The following is a 22,218-nucleotide window of genomic DNA, read 5'->3' as shown; positions in this document are numbered from 1 at the left end:
ACAAGCATATATTCCTCCCTCATAATAATTTTCAGTAGCATCATGAATGAATTCAACAATATAACCAGCACATAAAGCATTCTTTTCATGATCTACTAGCATAGAAATTTTATTACTCTCCACATAAGCAAAATTCTTCTCATTCGGAATAGTGGGAGTATCATAAGAGACTTGAATACTATAAATTGTTTCCACATTAAAAGAGTAATGTTCAGAGAAAGGATACTCATAATAATGACAAGTTTTATAAATATAATCATCACTACTCTTTATAGCATAAGTTTCATCACAATAATCATCATAAGTAGCAACTTTGTTCTCATCATAATCAATTGAAACCTCTTCCGAAATAGTGGATACATCATTAAATAAAGTCATGACCTCTCCAAATCCACTTTCGTAAATATTATAAGATTCAACATCCTCCAAAATAGTGGGATCATTACTTCCTAAAGTTAACACTCTTCCAAACCCAATTTCATAAATATAATCATCATCAGTAGGAGGCATGCTATCAGCATAACAAATTTGCATATCAAAACTTGGGAGACTAAAAATATCATCTTCATTAAACATAGCATCCCCAAGCTTGGGCCTTTTCATATCATAAGCATAATCACTCTCATCATTAATAGTATGGATAGCACCAATAGTATAGCAAACATTATTATCACATTCTTCCAAGCAAGTGCCAAAAAGATTTTCAAGATCATAAGAAGTATCATTATCTTCCCAATCATAATCATCGCAACAAGCAATAGGCATAACGAGATCATCATCAAGTGCATCATCTCCCACAATTATTTTTGACTCATTTTCATGAGGCACAACAATAATAGGAGCAACATTATTTGGGAGAGATATCTTTTTACCTCTCTTCCTTTTTCTTTTCTTCTTCTTCACCACATCATGTGTGGGTTCAATCCTCTTTTTGGAGCTCCTTATTAATGAGAATGGTTGAATAGAAGGCTCCTCCTCATTACCTGATTCATCATAAGAAATAATAGGAGAATATTGGGAAGTCTCTTCCCTTTCGTTAGTATTCTCTTCATCTTCTATTTGTTTTCTTTTTTATGTAATTGGCAATATAAGGATTTTCAATGCAATTCACCGCACAATACATATAAATCTTCTCTAAATCAAAATCAAGAAATCTATCAAGATTAAACTTTGGAATACCCTCAGTTATACGTTTCATTTCCTAATACCCCAAAAGAATACTAAGCTCTTTATAATGCTCAAGGGTAATCAAATTATCAAAAAATTTGGACACGATTCGGTCATGAAACAATTTGCATTGGAGATTTAAAGGACCATGTTCATTGCAAAGTTCACACGGATCGCGAAAAATATTGAATTTTTCAGCACAAACCTCAAGACTTTCTTGCAAGAATTTAGTTTCTAAATACTTATGCCTCTTGCAATATCTATCTTCCCTATTTGGTGTGTACTTGCAAACCCAATGCACTCCACAAAATTGACATGTTTATAGGAGGCATTTTCATCATAACTAGTGCAATCATCATTAGTACTATGGATATTCAAAGAGTTCATACTAACAACATTGCAATCATACTCATCATTCAAAGATTTAGTGCCAAACATTTTAATGCATTCTTCTTCAAACACTTTGGCACAATTTTCCTTTCCATCATACTCATGAAAGATATTAGAAAGGTGAAGCGTATGAGGTAGACTCAAAAATGTAATTTTCTTTTATAAACTAAACTAGTGCTAAAACAAGAAACAAAAAGATTCGATTGCAAGATCTAAAGATATACCTTCAAGCACTCACCTCCCCGGCAACGGCGCCAGAAAAGAGCTTGATGTCTACTACGCAGCCTTCTTCTTGTAGACGTTATTGGGCCTCCAAGTGCAGAGGTTTGTAGGACAGTAGCAAATTTCCCTCAAGTGGATGACCTAAGGTTTATCAATCCGTGGGAGGCGTAGGATGAAGATGGTCTCTCTCAAGCAACCCTGCAACCAAATAACAAAGAGTCTCTTGTGTCCCCAACACACCCAATACAATGGTAAATTGTATAGGTGCACTAGTTCGGCGAAGAGATGGTGATACAAGTGCAATACGGATGGTAGATATAGGTTTTTGTAATCTGAAAATATAAAAAACAGCAAGGTAACTAATGATAAAAGTGAGCACAAACGGTATTGCAATGCTAGGAAACAAGGCCTAGGGTTCATCCTTTAACTAGTGCAAGTTCTCTCAACAATAATAACATAATTGGATCATATAACTATCCCTCAACATGCAACAAAGAGTCACTCCAAAGTCACTAATAGCGGAGAATAAACGAAGAGATTATGGTAGGGTACGAAACCACCTCAAAGTTATTCTTTCCAATCAATCCGTTGGGCTATTCCTATAAGTGTCACAAACAACCCTAGAGTTCGTACTAGCATAACACCTTAAGACACAAATCAACCAAAACCCTAATGTCACCTAGATACTCCAATGTCACCTCAAGTATCCGTGGGTATGATTATACGATATGCATCACACAATCTCAGATTCATCAATTCAACCAACACATAGAACCTCAAAGAGTGCCCCAAAGTTTCTACCGGAGAATCAAGACGAAAATGTGTGCCAACCACTATGCATAGGTTCATAGGCGGAACCCGCAAGTTCATCACCAAAACATACATCAAGTGAATCACGTGATATCCCATTGTCACCACAGATACGCACGGCAGGACATACATCAAGTGTTCTCAAATCATTAAAGACTCAATCCGATAAGATAACTTCAAAGGGAAAACTCAATCCATTACAAGAGAGTAGAGGGGGAGAAGAAACATAAGATCCAACTATAATAGCAAAGCTCGCAATACATCAAGATCGTGCCAAATCAAGAACACGAGAGAGAGAGAGATCAAACACATAGCTACTGGTACATACCCTTAGCCCCGAGGGTGAACTACTCCCTCCTCGTCATGGAGAGCGCCGGGATGATGAAGATGGCCACCAGTGAGGGATCCCCCCTCCGGCAGGGTGCCAGAACAGGGTCCCGATTGGTTTTTGGTGGCTACAGAGGCTTGCGGCGGCGGAACTCCCGATCTATTATGTTCCCCGATCATTTTAGGGTATATGGATATATATAGGCGGAAGAAATACGTCAGGGGAGCCACGAGGGGCCCACGAGGGTGGAGGGTGCGCCCCCAGCCTCATGCCTCCCTCGTTGCTTTCCTGACGTGCACTCCAAGTCTCAATAACTTCTCCAGAAGGTTTCATTCCGTTTCGACTCCGTTTGATATTCCTTTTCTTTGAAACACTGAAACAAGGGGGAAAAAACAGGAACTGGCACTGGGCTCCGGGTCAATAGGTTAGTCCCAAAAATAATATAAAAGTGCATAGTAAAGCCCATAAAACACCCAAGATGGATAATATAATAGCATGAATACTTCATAAATTATAGATACGTTGGAGACGTATCAGCATCCCCAAGCTTAATTCCTGCTCATCCTCGAGTAGGTAAATGATAAAAGAAAGAATTTATGAAGTGTGAATGCTAGCAGGTGCACAAGTTTGATCAATGATAATTTCAATCACCTTTTCTAGCATTATTATATGTCATAACAGTAGCTCATATCATAAAACTTTGCATGATCAAGTAACAAACTATTCACATGTTAAAGTATAGATCATAAACTTTCTTGAAAACTAACAAACCGTGTTATTAGTCATCAAACAATTACAATTCATCTTATTTTCAGGAAGAGTCTATGTCAGAGCTTTGATTCAGCAAACTTCACATACTAAACTATCATTTAGTCTTCCATGATTGCTACCACTCAGAGCATATTTTTAGAACAAATAGTATTCATCGAACACAGAGAAAGATAGGGGCTTAATGTTTCGCCTCCCAACCTTTTACCTCAGGGGTAATGTCAACAGTAATAATTCATGCTCAAATATATTTGAATGGCCATATATGCCTAGATCTTTCCATCACATGATGCTTGCCAACTAAAGAGTAGGTTGGAATGAGAAGGAATACTACTGACTCTCGCATAAAAGTAAAAGATAGGCCCTTCGCAGAGGGAAGCAGGGATTTGAAGAGGTGCCAGAGCTCGAAGCTAAAACAGAGATGAAAATAATTTTGAGAGGTATGCTTTCATTGTCAACATAACGACCAAGAGTTCCCAATATCTTCCATACTACATACATTATAGGCGGTTCCCAAACAGAAAGGTAAAGATTTTTACTCCCCTTCCACCAACAATCATCAATCCATGGCTTGCCCAAAACAATGGGTGCCTCCAACTAACATCGAACCTGGGGGAGTTTTGTTTGCAATTATTTTTTATTTGATTTCGATCTTTTGATCATGGGACTGGGCATCCCAGTTACCAGCCATTTTCTCGTTAATGATGAGTGGAGTCCACTCATCGTGAGAATAACCCACCTAGCATGGAAGATACGGCTAGGACCCTAGTCGCTACATGAGCGATTCCGGGCATACAAAACAGATTATTATTTGAAGGTTTAGAGTTTGGCACATGCAAATTTACTTGAACGGCAAGTAAATACCGCATATAGGTAGATATGGTGGACACTCATGGAAGAAACTTGGTTCAAGGAGTTTGGATGCACAAGCAGTATTCCCGCTTAGTACAGATATTTTGGCTAGCAAAGGATTCTAAATAGCAAGCACCACATGTTAGAGGATCCATAACAATATAACTTCTATACAAATACCAAGCAACTCATTGTGTTGTCTTCCTTGTCCAACTTCAACTAATTTGCTCAGGTTAAAATAATTAATGGGGCTCACAATCATAAAAGATGTCCAAGATAGTATATTTATATGTGAAATCTCTCTTCCTTCAATATTCTTTCATGAATTGTTCAAGTGACTAATACAAAGTTCGCTAACCTTCAATAAATTTACCACCTCTACTTCTTATATGTGAAAGCATTACTCCCCATGGGAAAGGCATATGAAACATATATAATTTCAGATTTATGACATTCAAATCATTCAACTATTTACTCATAGGATATAAGTGAAGCACACGAGTAAATGACAAACTACTCCAAAAATATAAGTGAAGATCAATGAGTAGCTAAATAATTATGTAGCTATGTGAAGACTCTCTCTCATTTAAGAATTTCAGATCTTGGTATTTTATTCAAACAGCAAGCAAAGCTAAAGAAAATAAAATGACGCTCCAAGCAAAACACATATCATGTGGTGAATAAAAATATAGCTCCAAGTAAAGTTACCGATGAACAAAGACGAAAGAGGGGATGCCTTCCAGGGCATCCCCAAGCTTAGGCTCTTGGATATCCTTGAATATTACCTTGGGGTGCCTTGGGCATCCCCAAGCTTAGGCTCTTGCCACTCCTTATTCCATAGTCCATTGAATCTTTACCCAAAACTTGAAAACTTCACAACACAAAACTTAACGGAAAATCTCGTGAGCTCCGTTAGCGAAAGAAAACAAAATACCACTTCCAGGTACTGTAATGAACTCATTCTTTATTTATATTGGTGTTAAACCTACTTTATTCCAACTTCTCTATGGTTTATAAACTATTTTACTAGCCATAGAGTCATCAAAATAAGCAAAAAAACACACGAAAAGCAGAATCTGTCAAAAACAGAACAGCCTGTAGTAATCTGTAACTAACGCAAACTTCTGGAACTCCAAAAATTCTAAAATAAATTGGTGGACCTGAGGAATTTGTCTATTAATCATCTGCAAAAAAATCAACTAAATAGCACTCTCCAGTAAAACGTTGAAGCAAATCTCGTGAGCGCTAAAGTTTCTGTTTTTTACAGCATGATCATAAAGACTTCACCCAAGTCTTCCCAAAGGTTCTACTTGGCACAAAAACTAACTAAAACACAAAACCACATCTAAACAGAATCTAGATAGATTATTTATTACTAAACAGAACCAAAAATCAAGAAACTAAAATAAAATTGGGTTGCCTCCCAACAAGCGCTATCATTTAACGCCCCTAGCTAGGCATGATGATTTCAATGATGCTCGCATAAAAATAAGAATTGAAACATAAAGAGAGCATAATGAAGAATATGACTAGCACATTTAAGTCTAACCCACTTCCTATGCATAGGGATTTTGTGAGAAAACAACTTATGGGAACAATAATCAACTAGCATAGGAAGGCAAAACAAGCATAACTTCAAAACTTTAAGCACATAGAGAGGAAACTTGATATTGTTGCAATTCCTACAAGCATATATTCCTCCCTCATAATAATTTTCAGTAGCATCATGAATGAATTCAACAATATAACCAGCACATAAAGCATTCTTTTCATGATCTACTAGCATAGAAATTTTATTACTCTCCACATAAGCAAAATTCTTCTCATTCGGAATAGTGGGAGTATCATAAGAGACTTGAATACTATAAATTGTTTCCACATTAAAAGAGTAATGTTCAGAGAAAGGATACTCATAATAATGACAAGTTTTATAAATATAATCATCACTACTCTTTATAGCATAAGTTTCATCACAATAATCATCATAAGTAGCAACTTTGTTCTCATCATAATCAATTGAAACCTCTTCCGAAATAGTGGATACATCATTAAATAAAGTCATGACCTCTCCAAATCCACTTTCGTAAATATTATAAGATTCAACATCCTCCAAAATAGTGGGATCATTACTTCCTAAAGTTGACACTCTTCCAAACCCAATTTCATAAATATAATCATCATCAGTAGGAGGCATGCTATCAGCATAACAAATTTGCATATCAAAACTTGGGAGACTAAAAATATCATCTTCATTAAACATAGCATCCCCAAGCTTGGGCCTTTTCATATCATAAGCATAATCACTCTCATCATTAATAGTATGGATAGCACCAATAGTATAGCAAACATTATTATCACATTCTTCCAAGCAAGTGCCAAAAAGATTTTCAAGATCATAAGAAGTATCATTATCTTCCCAATCATAATCATCGCAACAAGCAATAGGCATAACGAGATCATCATCAAGTGCATCATCTCCCACAATTATTTTTGACTCATTTTCATGAGGCACAACAATAATAGGAGCAACATTATTTGGGAGAGATATCTTTTTACCTCTCTTCCTTTTTCTTTTCTTCTTCTTCACCACATCATGTGTGGGTTCAATCCTCTTTTTGGAGCTCCTTATTAATGAGAATGGTTGAATAGAAGGCTCCTCCTCATTACCTGATTCATCATAAGAAATAATAGGAGAATATTGGGAAGTCTCTTCCCTTTCGTTAGTATTCTCTTCATCTTCTATTTGTTTTCTTTTTTATGTAATTGGCAATATAAGGATTTTCAATGCAATTCACCGCACAATACATATAAATCTTCTCTAAATCAAAATCAAGAAATCTATCAAGATTAAACTTTGGAATACCCTCAGTTATACGTTTCATTTCCTAATACCCCAAAAGAATACTAAGCTCTTTATAATGCTCAAGGGTAATCAAATTATCAAAAAATTTGGACACGATTCGGTCATGAAACAATTTGCATTGGAGATTTAAAGGACCATGTTCATTGCAAAGTTCACACGGATCGCGAAAAATATTGAATTTTTCAGCACAAACCTCAAGACTTTCTTGCAAGAATTTAGTTTCTAAATACTTATGCCTCTTGCAATATCTATCTTCCCTATTTGGTGTGTACTTGCAAACCCAATGCACTCCACAAAAATTGACATGTTTATAGGAGGCATTTTCATCATAACTAGTGCAATCATCATTAGTACTATGGATATTCAAAGAGTTCATACTAACAACATTGCAATCATACTCATCATTCAAAGATTTAGTGCCAAACATTTTAATGCATTCTTCTTCAAACACTTTGGCACAATTTTCCTTTCCATCATACTCATGAAAGATATTAGAAAGGTGAAGCGTATGAGGTAGACTCAAAAATGTAATTTTCTTTTATAAACTAAACTAGTGCTAAAACAAGAAACAAAAAGATTCGATTGCAAGATCTAAAGATATACCTTCAAGCACTCACCTCCCCGGCAACGGCGCCAGAAAAGAGCTTGATGTCTACTACGCAGCCTTCTTCTTGTAGACGTTATTGGGCCTCCAAGTGCAGAGGTTTGTAGGACAGTAGCAAATTTCCCTCAAGTGGATGACCTAAGGTTTATCAATCCGTGGGAGGCGTAGGATGAAGATGGTCTCTCTCAAGCAACCCTGCAACCAAATAACAAAGAGTCTCTTGTGTCCCCAACACACCCAATACAATGGTAAATTGTATAGGTGCACTAGTTCGGCGAAGAGATGGTGATACAAGTGCAATACGGATGGTAGATATAGGTTTTTGTAATCTGAAAATATAAAAAACAGCAAGGTAACTAATGATAAAAGTCAGCACAAACGGTATTGCAATGCTAGGAAACAAGGCCTAGGGTTCATCCTTTAACTAGTGCAAGTTCTCTCAACAATAATAACATAATTGGATCATATAACTATCCCTCAACATGCAACAAAGAGTCACTTCAAAGTCACTAATAGCGGAGAACAAACGAAGAGATTATGGTAGGGTACGAAACCACCTCAAAGTTATTCTTTCCAATCAATCCGTTGGGCTATTCCTATAAGTGTCACAAACAGCCCTAGAGTTCGTACTAGAATAACACCTTAAGACACAAATCAACCAAAACCCTAATGTCACCTAGATACTCCAATGTCACCGCAAGTATCTATGGGTATGATTATACGATATGCATCACACAATCTCAGATTCATCTATTCAACCAACACATAGAACCTCAAAGAGTGCCCTAATGTTTCTACCGGAGAATCAAGACGAAAACGTGTGCCAACCCCTATGCATAGGTTCATAGACGGAACCCGCAAGTTGATCACCAAAACATACATCAAGTGAATCACGTGATATCCCATTGTCACCACAGATACGCACGGCAAGACATACATCAAGTGTTCTCAAATCATTAAAGACTCAATCCGATAAGATAACTTCAAAGGGAAAACTCAATCCATTACAAGAGAGTAGAGGGGGAGAAGAAACATAAGATCAACTATAATAGCAAAGCTCGCGATACATCAAGATCGTGCCAAATCAAGAACACGAGAGAGAGAGAGATCAAACACATAGCTACTGGTACATACCCTCAGCCCCGAGGGTGAACTACTCCCTCCTCGTCATGGAGAGTGCCGGGATGATGAATATGGCTACCGGTGAGGGATCCCCCCTCCGGCGAAGTGCCGGAACAGGGTCCTGATTGGTTTTTAGTGGCTACAGAGGCTTGCGGCGGCGGAACTCCCGATCTATTTTGTTCCCGGATCTTTTTAGGGTATATGGATATATATAGGCGGAAGAAATACGCCAGGGGAGCTACGAGTGGCCCACGAGGGTGGAGGGCGCGCCCAGGGGGTGGGCACGCCCCCCTGCCTCGTGCCTCCCTTGTTGCTTTCCTGACGTGCACTCCAAGTCTCCCCGGTTGCTTTCCTTCCAAAAATAACTTCTCCAGAAGGTTTCATTCCGTTTCGACTCCGTTTGATATTCCTTTTCTTTGAAACACTGAAACAAGGGAAAAAAAGGAACTGGCACTGGGCTCTGGGTCAATAGGTTAGTCCCAAAAATAATATAAAAGAGCATAGTAAAGCCCATAAAACATCCAAGATGGATAATATAATAGCACGAATACTTCATAAATTATAGATACGTTGGAGACGTATCAGCCGGCGATGGCCCGGCCGGCTCCGGCCATCATCGGCCGAGCCGAGGCCACCGGGGAACGCGGGGCGGAGTGCTGCTCCCGCCTGGAGCAACATCAACGCCCGAGGAGGAGCGGGATCGTGGCGACAAGAGGAGGCAGTGGCGGAGCAGAGGCGCTGCCGGCAACGGGCGCTGTCGATTCCGGCCACCTCCGGCCAAGTGGAACACGCCGGCGAGGTCGGGGAAGGACGGCGTGTCCGTTCAAATGGAAAACGGGCGCCGGGGAGGAGCAGGCCTGCCGCGGCATCACAGCAACAGAGGGTGAGGACGGCGGTTTCTGGTGGAGTCGGGCAGGGAGTTGAGGTTGCTCGGTGGCGAGGCGTGGGGTTGTGGAGGCTCGCAGGAGCACGGGGAAGCCAACGGTGGTGGTGGGAGGGGGAGAGAAGCTTCGGCTTGAGCTAATTTAGCCGGAGGGGAGCGACAGCCATGGCGGGCAATAGATGTGAAGAGGGGCTCCGGGAGCGAATGGATGGGTCTGGGAGACGTAGAGGACGATGGAGAAGAGCTTGATGAGGTCGAGAGGCCCCGGGGTGGGCTTATATAGCCGCGGGGAGGGGTGTGTCGTGCTGTCGTCGCCGCGGACGCGTGGCCGGCGCCGCGGATGCGTGTGCACGTGCATGAGCTCGGAGGCAGGCGACAAGGGAGGCACAGGGGAGAGCTCACGGGGAGGAGAAGGCCAAAGGAGCACGGGGAGGATGACGACGGCGATGAACCGAGCCAAATCGTCACTGTTCGTCCATGGGCACGCGGCGGCTTGCGTCGGTGAGGAAGCTGCCAGAGGGGGAGAGGGGTCCAGGGGGACGACGACGATGCAGGCTAGCTCTTGGACACGCTCACACGCATGAAGCCGACGAGAGGAGGAGGTGCCGAAGCACAAACAACCACTGGGCGCGGCCACTACACATAGAGTGCGCGCACTGTGGTGACATTAACGCAGTCACCGCGTGAACCGGCATGTAGTGGGGGAGATGGGCTTGAACATGTTGTCTAGTGGTAAGTTCTTCCAGGGGAGGTTACAACTGCGGTGGTAGATCGATGAAAAGAGATATGGTTGAATGGTAATTAACCTCTGAAGTTTACTGCAGTAAACTTGATCGTGTATTGTTGATTTACAGGGACTTGGTTGGGTCCAAAAGGTTTGTCTGGGGTGATTAGATTAGGAAGGACTATAATCCTGGAGATTTTTAGCATAATGGAGCACAAACTAATATAGTTGCTTTGTAACTCACATTATGGTCCAGAAACTAGATTAGGATGATGCACAAACATGGAGTGTCAAATTGAGCTGAAATTTGCCAAGGCTTAGTGATTTGGTCATAGTAAGAAGCTGTAAAAATTTCATACCAATTGGATTTACCAAAATGGTACTTCCTTCACAGCTATCTTCACTGACCAGAAACTTGCAAGAATTCTAGAGAATTAATGGCTCAATGAAATGGTGCCAAATTTGGTGGAGAGATGTTATTTGGGTAGGAGAACAATCTGGTATTTTCTCCGAATTAATGAAGCAATATAAAATGCACTTGCTTCACAACCTGAAAATATTGCCAGAATCAAAGATTTGGTCCTGTGCTCACATAGATCAAGGGATGGAGCTGAAATTTGGAGGAGTGTAAAGATATGAGCACAAGAAGAGGCATGCAAATTTTCAACTCATTTGGATGCTCCTAGCTAGTACTTCCTTCATAGTGGCTTATGTTTGACAGAAACTTTAAAAAATCACTGAGGATGATTGGCTAGGCAAATAAAGTTGAATTTTTGCATGTGGCAATGATTTGGACATAAAAGAATGCCCGAAAAGTTTGGGAGCAAACAAGATTGGATATGAGGCACTTCCTTCACAAAATGCCACTCTAGACAGAAATGAAGAATAATTTTTGGAGAATTATTCTTGGGCTAGAACAAGAAAGTTTGGGCATATTTGAGCAACATATGACCCAAGGAAATTATGATAATTAATTGGGATTTTTGGGAGTGACAGAAATATAGGTTGCTTCACAACCTAGGGCAGACAGGGTTATTCCTTTAATAGAAAAAGGAATATTTCCTAGAAAAAGATTTTATGGTTTGGTCAAGGAGTGAAGTGACATGATCTTGGAAAGGGTTTGAGAATGATGAGCCACTTGGGAGGGGAAATGAGGATGATTTCCCAGGTGGCAAGGCCACAGAACCACTCCAAAAAGGAAAACAGAGCAAAAACTAAATAAATCAAAAAAAAGGAAAGGGCCAAAATCCAGTCTGTTACATCATAGAAGTAGGAGCCCACCACATCTCTCATGATACCGGGTTTTGTCACAATTATCGTCATAGAAGTGTCATAAGCATGATAGAAAAAAATCGTTCGGCCCAAAATGTCACGGATGTGTCTTTTTTTAGTGACCCCCGTGCGCATGGGCCCTCTCCGCTCTAGCACCTCATGCGCATGGGCTGTTGGGGTACGTAGCAATAATTCAAAATTTTCCTACGTGTCACCAAGATCAATCTAGGAGATGCTAGCAACAAGACAGAGGGAGTGCATCTTCATACCCTTGAAGATCGCTAAGCGGAAGCGTTACAAGAACGCGGTTGATGGAGTCGTACTCGCGGTGATTCAAATCGCGGAAGATCCGATCTAGCGCCGAACGGACGGTGCCTCCGTGTTCAACACAGGTACAGCCCGGGGACGTCTCCTCCTTCTTGATCCAGCAAGGGGAGAGGAGATGTTGAGGGAGAACTCTAGCAGCACGACGGCGTGGTGGCGATGGATCTCGTGGTTCTCCGGCAGAGCTTCGCTAAGCACTACGGAGGAGGAGGAGGAGGAGGAGGAGAGGGCTGCGTGAGGCAAGGGGTGCGGCTGCCTTCCCACCCCCTCACTATACATAGGGGGAAGGGGAGAGGGGCCGGCCCCTCTAGATGGATCTAGAGGAGGAGGCGGCGGCCAGGGGAAACCCTAGATGGGTTTGGGCGCCCCCACCCCCTAGGAAACTTGCCCCCCAAGCCGGTAGGGGTGGCTGCCCTAGGGGTGACGCCCCCACCTCTCCTGGTTACGTGAGAGGGGTTGGGAGGGGCGCACAGCCCCTTAGTGGGCTGGTTTGCCCCTTCCCATTGGCCCATAAGGCCCCCCAACTCTTGCCGGGGCCTCCGAAACCCCTTTCGGTCACGCTGGTCGACACCCGGTACTCCCAAAACATTTCCGGACTCCAATACCCTTCGTCGAATATATCGATCTTCACCTCCGGACCACTACGGAGTTCCTCGTCACGTCTGGGATCTCATCCGGGACTCCGAACAACCTTCGGTAACCACATACTATTTCCCATAACAACTCTAGCGTCACCGAACCTTAAGTGTGTAGACCCTACGCGTTCGGGAACCATGCAGACATGACCGAGACACCTCTCCGGACAATAGCCAATAGAGGGATCTGGATACCCATATTGGCTCCCACATGTTCCACGATGATCTCATCGGATGAACCACGATGTCGGGGATTCAATCAATCCCGTATACAATTCCCCTTGTCTATCGGTATGTTACTTGCCCGAGATTCGATCGTCGGTATCCCAATACCTCGTTCAATCTCGTTACCGGCAAGTCCCCTTACTCGTTCCGTAACGCATGATCCCGTGACTAACTCCTTAGTCACAATAAGCTCATTATGATGATGCATTACCGAGTGGGCCCAGAGATACCTCTCCGTCATACGGAGTGACAAATCCCAGTCTCGATTCGTGCCAACTCAACAGATACTTTCGGAGATACCTGTACTGCACCTTTATAGCCACCCAGTTACGTTGTGACATTTGGTACACCCAAAGCATTCCTACGGTATCAGGGAGTTGCACAATCTCATGGTCTAAGGAAACGATAATTGACATTAGAAAATCTCTTAGCAAACGAACTACAGGATCTTGTGCTATGCTTAGGATTGGGTCTTGTCCATCACATCATTCTCCTAATGATGTGATCCCGTTATCAAGGACATCCAATGTCCATGGTCAGGAAACCATAACCATCTATTGATCAATGAGCTAGTCAACTAGAGGCTTACTAGGGACATGTTGTGGTCTATGTATTCACACGTGTATTACGGTTTCCAGTTAATACAATTATAGCATGAACAATAGACAATTATCAAGAACAAGGAAATACAATAATAACCCCATTTTACTATTGCCTCTAGGGCATATTTCCAACAGTTTCCCACTTGCACTAGAGTCAATAATCTAGTTCACATCACTATGTGATTGTAATGAATCGAACACCCATGGGGTTTGTTCATATCTCCCTTGTGAGAGAGGTTATTAGTCAACGGGTCTGAACCTTTCAGATCCGTGTGTGCTTTCCAAATCTCTATGTCATCTTGTAGTTGCAGCTACCACGCGCTATTTGGAGCTATTCCAAATAACTGCTCTACTATACGAATCCGGTTTACTACTCAGAGTCATCCGGATTAGTGTCAAAGTTTGCATCGACGTAACCCTTTACGACGAACTCTTTTACCACCTCCATAATCAAGAAAATTCCTTAGTCCACTAGTTACTAAGGATAAGTTCGACCGCTGTCATGTGATCCATTCCTGGATCACTCTTGTACCCCTTGACTAACTCATGGCAAGGCACACTTCAGGTGCGGTACACAGCATAGCATACTGTAGAGCCTCCGTCTAAAGCATAGGGGACGACCTTCGTCCTTTCTCTCTCTTCTTCTGTGGTCAGGTCTTGAGTCTTACTCAATACTCACACCTTGTAACACAGCCAAGAACTCCTTCTTTGCTGATCTATTTTGAACTCCTTCAAAATCTTGTCACGGTATGTATTCATTTGAAAGTACTATTAAGCGTTTTTGATCTATCCTTATAGATCTTGATGCTCAATGTTCAACTAGCTTTTTCCAGGTTTTCCATTGAAAAATACTTTTCAAATAACCCTGTATGCTTTCCTGAAATTCTACATCATTTCTGATCAACAATATGTTAACAACATATACTCATCAAAAATTCAATAGTGTTCCCACTCACTTCTTTGGAAATACAAGTTTCTCATAAACTTTGTAAAAACCCAAAATCTTTGATCATCTCATCAAAGCGTACATTCCATCTCCGAGATGCTTACTCTAGTCCTTAAAAGGATTGCTGGAGCTTTGCATACTTGTTACCATATTTCAGGATTGACAAAACCTTCTAGTTGTATCCCATACAACCTTTCCTCAAGAAAATCGTCGAGGAAACAATGTTTTGACATCCTATCTGCAAGATTTCATAAATAATGCAGTAACTGCTAATATCATTCCAACAGACTCTTAGCATTGCTACGAGTGAGAAAGTCTCATCGCAGTAAACTCCTTGAACTTGTTGGAAAACATCTTAACGACAAGTCGAGCTTTCTTAATGGTGACACTTGCCATCATTGTCCGTCTTCCTTTTAAAATCCATCTGGACCCAACAGCCTTACGACCATCAAGTAGTTCTTCCAAAGTCTATACTTTGCTTTTATACATGGATCCTCTCTCGGATTTTATGGCCTTGAGCCATTCGTCGGAATCTGGGCCCACCATCGCTTCTCCATAGCTCATAGGTTCATTGTTGTCTAGCAACATGACTTCCAAGACAGGATTACATACCACTCTGAAGTAGTATGCATCCTTGTCGTCCTACGAGGTTTGGTAGTGACTTGATCCGAAGTTTCATGATCACTATCATAAGCTTCCACTTCAATTGGTGTAGGTGCCACAGGAACAACTTCTTGTGCCCTGCTACACACTAGTTGAAGTGACGGTTCAATAACCTCATCAAGTCTCCACCATCCTCCCACTCAATTCTTTCGAGAGAAACCTTTCCTCGAGAAAGGACCCGTTTCTAGAAACAATCACTTTTGCTTCAGGATCTGAAATAGGAGGTATACCCAACTGTTTTGGGTATTCTATGAAGATGCATTTATCCGCTTTGGGTTCGAGCTTATCAGCCTGATACTTTTTCACATAAGCGTCGCAGCCCCAAACTTTTAAGAAACGACAACTTAGATTTCTCTAAACCATAGTTCATACGGTGTCGTCTCAACGGAATTGCGTGGTGCCCTATTTAAAGTGAATGCGGTTGTCTCTAATGCCTAACCCATAAACGATAGTGGTAATTCGATAAGAGACATCATGGTATGCACCATATCCAATAGGGTGCAGTTATGATGTTCGGACACACCATCACACTATGGTGTTCCAGGCGGTATTAGTTGTGAAACAATTTCCACAATGTCTTAATTGTGTGCCAAACTCGTAACTCAGATATTCATCTCTATGATCATATCATACACATTTTATCCTCTTGTCACGACGATCTTCAACTTCACTCTGAAATTGCTTGAACCTTTCAATAATTCAGACTTGTGTTTCATCAAGTAAATATACTCAGCATCTACTCAAAACATCTGTGAAGTAAGAACATAACAATATCCACTACGTGCCTCAGCACTCATTGGACTGCGCACATCAAAATGTATTACTTCCAACAAGTTGCTTTCTTGTTCCATCTTACTGAAAACGAGGCCTTTCAGTCATCTTGCCCATGTGGTATGATTTGCATGTCTCAAGTGATTCAAAATCAAGTGAGTCCAAACGATCCATCTGTATGGAGTTTCTTCATGCATATATACCAATATACATGGTTCACATGTCTCAATCTTTTCAAAAACGAGTGAGTCCAAAGATCCATCAACATGGAGCTTCTTCATGTGTTTTATACCAATATGACTCAAATGGCAGTGCCACAAGTATGTGGTACTATCATTACTATCTTATATCTTTTGGCATGAACATGTGTATTACTACGATCGAGATTCAATAAACCATTCATTTTAGGTGCAAGACCATTGAAGGTATTATTCAAATAAACAGAGTAACCATTATTCTCCTTAAGTGAATAACCGTATTGCGATAAACATAATCCAATCATGTATATGCTCAACGCAAACACAAAATAACAATTATTTAGGTTTAACACCAATCCCGATGGTAGAGGGAGCGTACGATGTTTGATTACATCAACCTTGGAAACACTTCCAACACATATCATCATCCACCTTTAGCTAGTCTCTGTTTATTCCGTAGCCTTTTATTTCGAGTTACCAACACTTAGCAACCGAACCGATATCTAATACCCTGGTGCTACTAGGAGTACTAGCAAAGTACACATTAATATAATGTATATCCAATATACTTCTGTCGACCTTGCCCACCTTCTCATCTGCCAAGTATCTAGGGTAGTTCTACTTCAGTGACCGTTCCCCTCATTACAGCAGCACTTAGTCTCGGGTTTGGGTTCAACCTTGGGTTTCTTCACTAGAGCAGCAGCTGATTTGCCATTTCATGAAGTATCCCTTCTTTCCCTTGCCCTTCTTGAAACTAGTGGTTTTACTAACCATCAACAATTGATGCTCCTACTTGATTTCTACTTTCGCGGTGTCAAACATCGCGAGTTGCTCAAGGATCATCATGTCTATCCCTGATATGTTATAGTTCATCACGAAGCTCTAATAGCTTGGTGGCAGTGACTATGGAGAACCATCACTATCTCATCTGGAAGATTAACTCCCACTCGATTCAAGCGATTGTAGTACTCAGACAATCTGAGCACATGCTCAACGATTGAGCTTTTCTCCCTTAGTTTGCAGGCATAAGAAACTTGTCAGAGGTCTCATACCTCTTGACGTGGGCACTAGTCTGAAATCCCAATTTGAGTCTTTGGAACATCTCATATGTGCTGCAACGTTTCAAAACCGTCTTTGGCGCCTCAATTCTAAACCGTTAGCATTACGCACTGAACTATCACGTAGTCATCAAAACGTGTATGTCAGATGTTCGCAACATCCACAGACGACGCTCAAGGTTCAGCACACCGAGCGGTGCATTAAGGACATAAGCCTTCTGCGCAGCAATGAGGATAATCCTCAGTTTACGGACCCAGTCCGCATAATTTCTACTATCAACTTTCAACTAAATTTTCTCTAGGAACATATCTTAAACAGTAGAACTAAAGCATAAGCTACGACATAATTTGCAAAGACCTTTTGACTATGTTCATGATAATTAAGTTCATCTGATTATTTAATGAACTCCCACTTAGATAGACATCCCTCTAGTCATCTATGTGATACATGATCCGAGTCAACTAGGCCGTGTCCGATCATCACGTGAGACGGACTAGTCATCATCGGTGAACATCCTCATGTTGATCGTATCTACTATACGACTCATGTTCGACCTTTCTGTCTCTTGTGTTCCGAGGCCATGTCTGTACATGCTAGGCTCGTCAAGTCAACCTAAGTGTTTCGCATGTGTAAATCTGGCTTACACCCGTTGTATGCGAACATTAGAATCTATCACACCCGATCATCACGTGGTGCTTCGAAACAACGAACCTTCGCAACGGTGCACAGTTAGGGGAAACACATCTCATGAAATTTTAGTGAGGGATCATCTTATTTATGCTACCGTCGTTCTAAGAAAATAAGATGTAAACATGACAAACATCACATGCAAATCATAAAGTGACATGATATGGCCAATATCATCTTGCGCCTTTGATCTCCATCTTCGAGGCGCGGCATGATCACCTTCGTCACCGGCATGACACCATGATCTCCATCATCATGATCTCCATCATCGTGTCTTCATGAAGTTGTCTCGCCAACTATTACTTCTACTACTATGGCTAACGGTTAGCAATAAAGTAAAGTAATTACATGGCGTTTTTCATTGACACGCAGGTCATACAATAAATTAAGACAACTCTGGCTCCTGACGGCCCGGCAAGGCTTACCGGGCTGCGCTATGATGTGACACTAAGCGGCGCATTTAATGCGCCTTGTCCTGTCTGCAGAGTTAGGTATGATAGCACTGTTTGCTATATAATTAGTGCACAATGACTGATTTTCCATTGTGATGACCCCTTGATCTATAAAAGGAGGGTCGTGGCAATCTTAGCAAGGATTCGGACCCTTGTACACTCATACGCGCATAGCTGCTCTCGCCCCGAGGCAACCTTGCCGGGCTAGAACGCTACATCTCCACCATGGTCCTCTCATCAATCCACCAAAGCAGGAGTAGGGTTTTAAGCCTCGTGGCGGCTCGAACCTGGGTAAAAACTGCCGGTGTGATCTCTGTCGTGCTGCTCTGTGCCCTCCGCTCTTTGTGCAATGTGCTCTTCCCCCTGCAGAACCACAAGGGGCAGATGGCCCCATAGGTGGCCGTGTTTTCCCATGACACGAGTCTTATTTTCGTTTGTTACTTTTGCAAGAGGCTCATGGCGGAGGACTAATGGCACATTTCAGACGTGACAAGACCTTTGCCACACTCTCCTTCAAGTACTTTTGGCCAAAGATGTTCCACGATGTTGCATGCTTCACCAATCGGTGCTCTGCATGCCGCAAAGCTAATTCCCAAGCACAATCTCATGGTTTACATATGCCCCTTCCTTTTCCATATCAACCATGGGAAGATATTAGCATGGATTTTGTGCTTGGATTACCTAAGACTCAAAATTGCAATGATTTAGTATTTGTTGTTGTGGACCGATTCTCTAAAATGGCACATTTCATCCCATGCAATAAGATAGATGATGCTTCACATGTTGCAAATCTCTTTTGTAGGGAAATCTTGAGGTTGCATGGAGTGCCAAGGACCATTGTGTCAGACCGTGAAGTCAAGTTCCTAAGATACTTTTGGAAGACACTATGCGCCAAGCTCGGCATCAAGCTTCTATTCTCGACGGCCTATCATCCCCAAACGGATTGCCAAACAGAAGTCACCAACTGGATGTTATCTACTCTCTCCTATGTGTGTTTATCAAGAAGAACATCAAGGAGTGGGAGGAGTGCTTACCCATCGCTGACTACGCCAACAATCGTGCAAGACACTCTACTACCGGCAAGTCCCCCTTCGAGGTCGTCTACGGCTTCAACCCTTTGTTGCCCTTGGACATCCTTCATTTACTACTCCAAGAGTGTGCAAGAATGGATGCAAGTGCAAGAGCAATTTATCTCAAGAAGATGCATGAAGATACAAGGTCAACGATCAAGCATCAAGTACACCGCCTCGCCACCAAGCTCAACATGAACAAAACCCCCATGGTGTTCAAACCGGGTGATCTAGTATAGCTACACCTCCGCAAGGACAGCTTCCCCAACAAGCGCAAGTCCAAGCTACTACCACGAGCCGATGGACCCTTCAAAGTGCTCGTGCATTACAATGACAACGCCTACAAGATCGACATCCCACGCGACCAGTACAATGTAAGCGATATCTTCAACGTCAAGGACTTGACCCCATACCATGGTGATGAGTATCACGATCCGAGGGTGGATCTATCCCAAGGGGGGAGATGATGCGGAGCATCCTTCCATCATCCCTGTGGACTCTACTACAACTCATCAAGCACCACGTGGACATATGACTAGAGCTCAAGCACGCGCCAACAAAACCAAGGTGAACTCACTCCTACTTGAGATTGATATGGACATGAATGGACCTCGGTTGCTACCTCCCCCAAACATGCTATGTGTCATTAGGTACGAAGACGAACGCCACCAAGCAGCCAAGGGACACCCCAAAGGAGCAGGAGAAGCACCCCAAGGCCCCAAGGAAGGAGGAGTCCTTCAAGGTGAAGACAGCAGGCCCCAAGCGACCCCATGCGCACGGGCCCCCTACCCCATGCCCACGAGCCACCCAGAAACCTTCTATAACCAAGGCGTGCACCCCCATGCACACGACCTCCAGACCCCCTACGCACGGGCGTGTACCGTGCCCACGCGGCCCCCATGCACACGGGCCCAACTTGATGCAGAGCATCCCAAGGTCATCCCCATGGACCTACCATAGTCTCACAAAGTGCCTAGTGGATCGATGACACGTTCAAGAGTAAGGGCTATCGAAACAGAGGTGGCATCTCTCCTCTCTCAGCTTCGTCTCGAATCACATGAGACATGGGCTACTACCTTCAAAGGAAACTCTATGCATACTCAGGTACATCGAAGGCAACCATGGAGAAGCTAAGGAGCAAGGAGGATCGGAAGAGGAAGACATAAGCAGAGACGGAGAAGAAATCAGCGAAGTCCCAGACTGGCTGGACGATCCGGATGAGGTCCCGGATGATACGGACAGAGCCGGATGATCCGGCTAATCCAGCCGAGAGCACCCGAAGCTGAACCATGAAGCCTGATCATCCGGAAGGAGTCCCAGATCATCCGGACACAGCTGGACGTCCGGACCACCACCCGGATCCGGGCCACCGCCTGCCTCCTCGCCATGTCCGGACCATCTGGACCCCCTCCAGGATCACCCAGGTCCCTGAAGCCCGGATCATCCGGCTTCCCATCCGGATCATTCGGACCACCCGCCTATGCGCGCGTGTTGGGCCGAGGCCCATGTACCCCTCACTACAAAAAAAGACATATCCGTGACATTTTGGGTCAAACGAAAAAAATTGTCATGCTTTTGACACTTCTATGACGATAATTATGACAAAACCCAGTATCATACTAGATGTGGTGGGCTCCTACTTCTATGACATAAAATCATGACGGAAAATGGACTTTTCGTCCTGGGTGGGCTGGAGACACACCTGCATGACATTATTTGGGCCATCCATGACGGAAAAAATCATGGTAGAATCGAGGGCGAGGAAAATTTCGGGGAGTTCCCGGTTACGGTGGGTGGTCAGGGCCATGTGTTGCATGGAGGTTTGCGCATTTCTCTCGTACACGTACGCGCGTGTGTGCGAGGTGTTGCGCTCTAACTGAACCCGAGCGAGGTGTTGGGCTCTAACTGAACCCGAGCGACTGCACTAGCTACGTTACTGAACCCTGATCGATCCCTTGCTCTTAACTGAACCCGAGTGATTCCTTCGCTACTGCTGCTAACTGAAGGTGACTGAAGCTGCCTCTTGATAAACAGTCCCTGGTGGGGTTGGATGAACAGGATCCCGTGGTAGTAGAGGCCATTTCCGGTGGATAAACAGGACCCCGATCGAGGAGGTGGGGGTGGATGAACAGTGGCCCGTGGACGGACCCCGTGGAGGGCTGGTTGAACAGGACCCCGTGGAGGGCCGGTTCAACAGGACCCTCTGGAGGGCTGGTTGAACAGTAGTCGGTGGAGGGCTGGATGAACAGTAGCCCGTGGATGAACAGTAGCTGGTGGAGGCAGGAGGAAGACGCGGTGGATGAACAGTGCAGGTGGAGGTTGAAGGAAGTCGACGGTGGGTGAACGGTAGCCCGTGGAGTCCCATTTTGCGGTACGCCACACCCCTCTGATGAACAGGACCCCCATTTCGACCGTAGCGCTCCAACACAAGTTTGTTCCTCCGTCTCTGATGAACAAGACTCCCGTTTTGACCATAGTGCTCCAACACAAGCCCGTTTCCTACATTTTGCGGTACGCCACACCCCTCCCGATGAGCAGGGCCCTGTTTCGACCGTAGCCGGTTGAACGAAAGGCCATTTCCT

The sequence above is a fragment of the Triticum aestivum genome, chromosome 1D, assembly GCF_018294505.1.
Source record: "Triticum aestivum cultivar Chinese Spring chromosome 1D, IWGSC CS RefSeq v2.1, whole genome shotgun sequence".
Classification (NCBI taxonomy): domain Eukaryota; kingdom Viridiplantae; phylum Streptophyta; class Magnoliopsida; order Poales; family Poaceae; genus Triticum; species Triticum aestivum.
The sequence above is the reverse complement of the archived record's forward strand: the minus strand, read 5'-3'. Positions refer to the sequence as shown.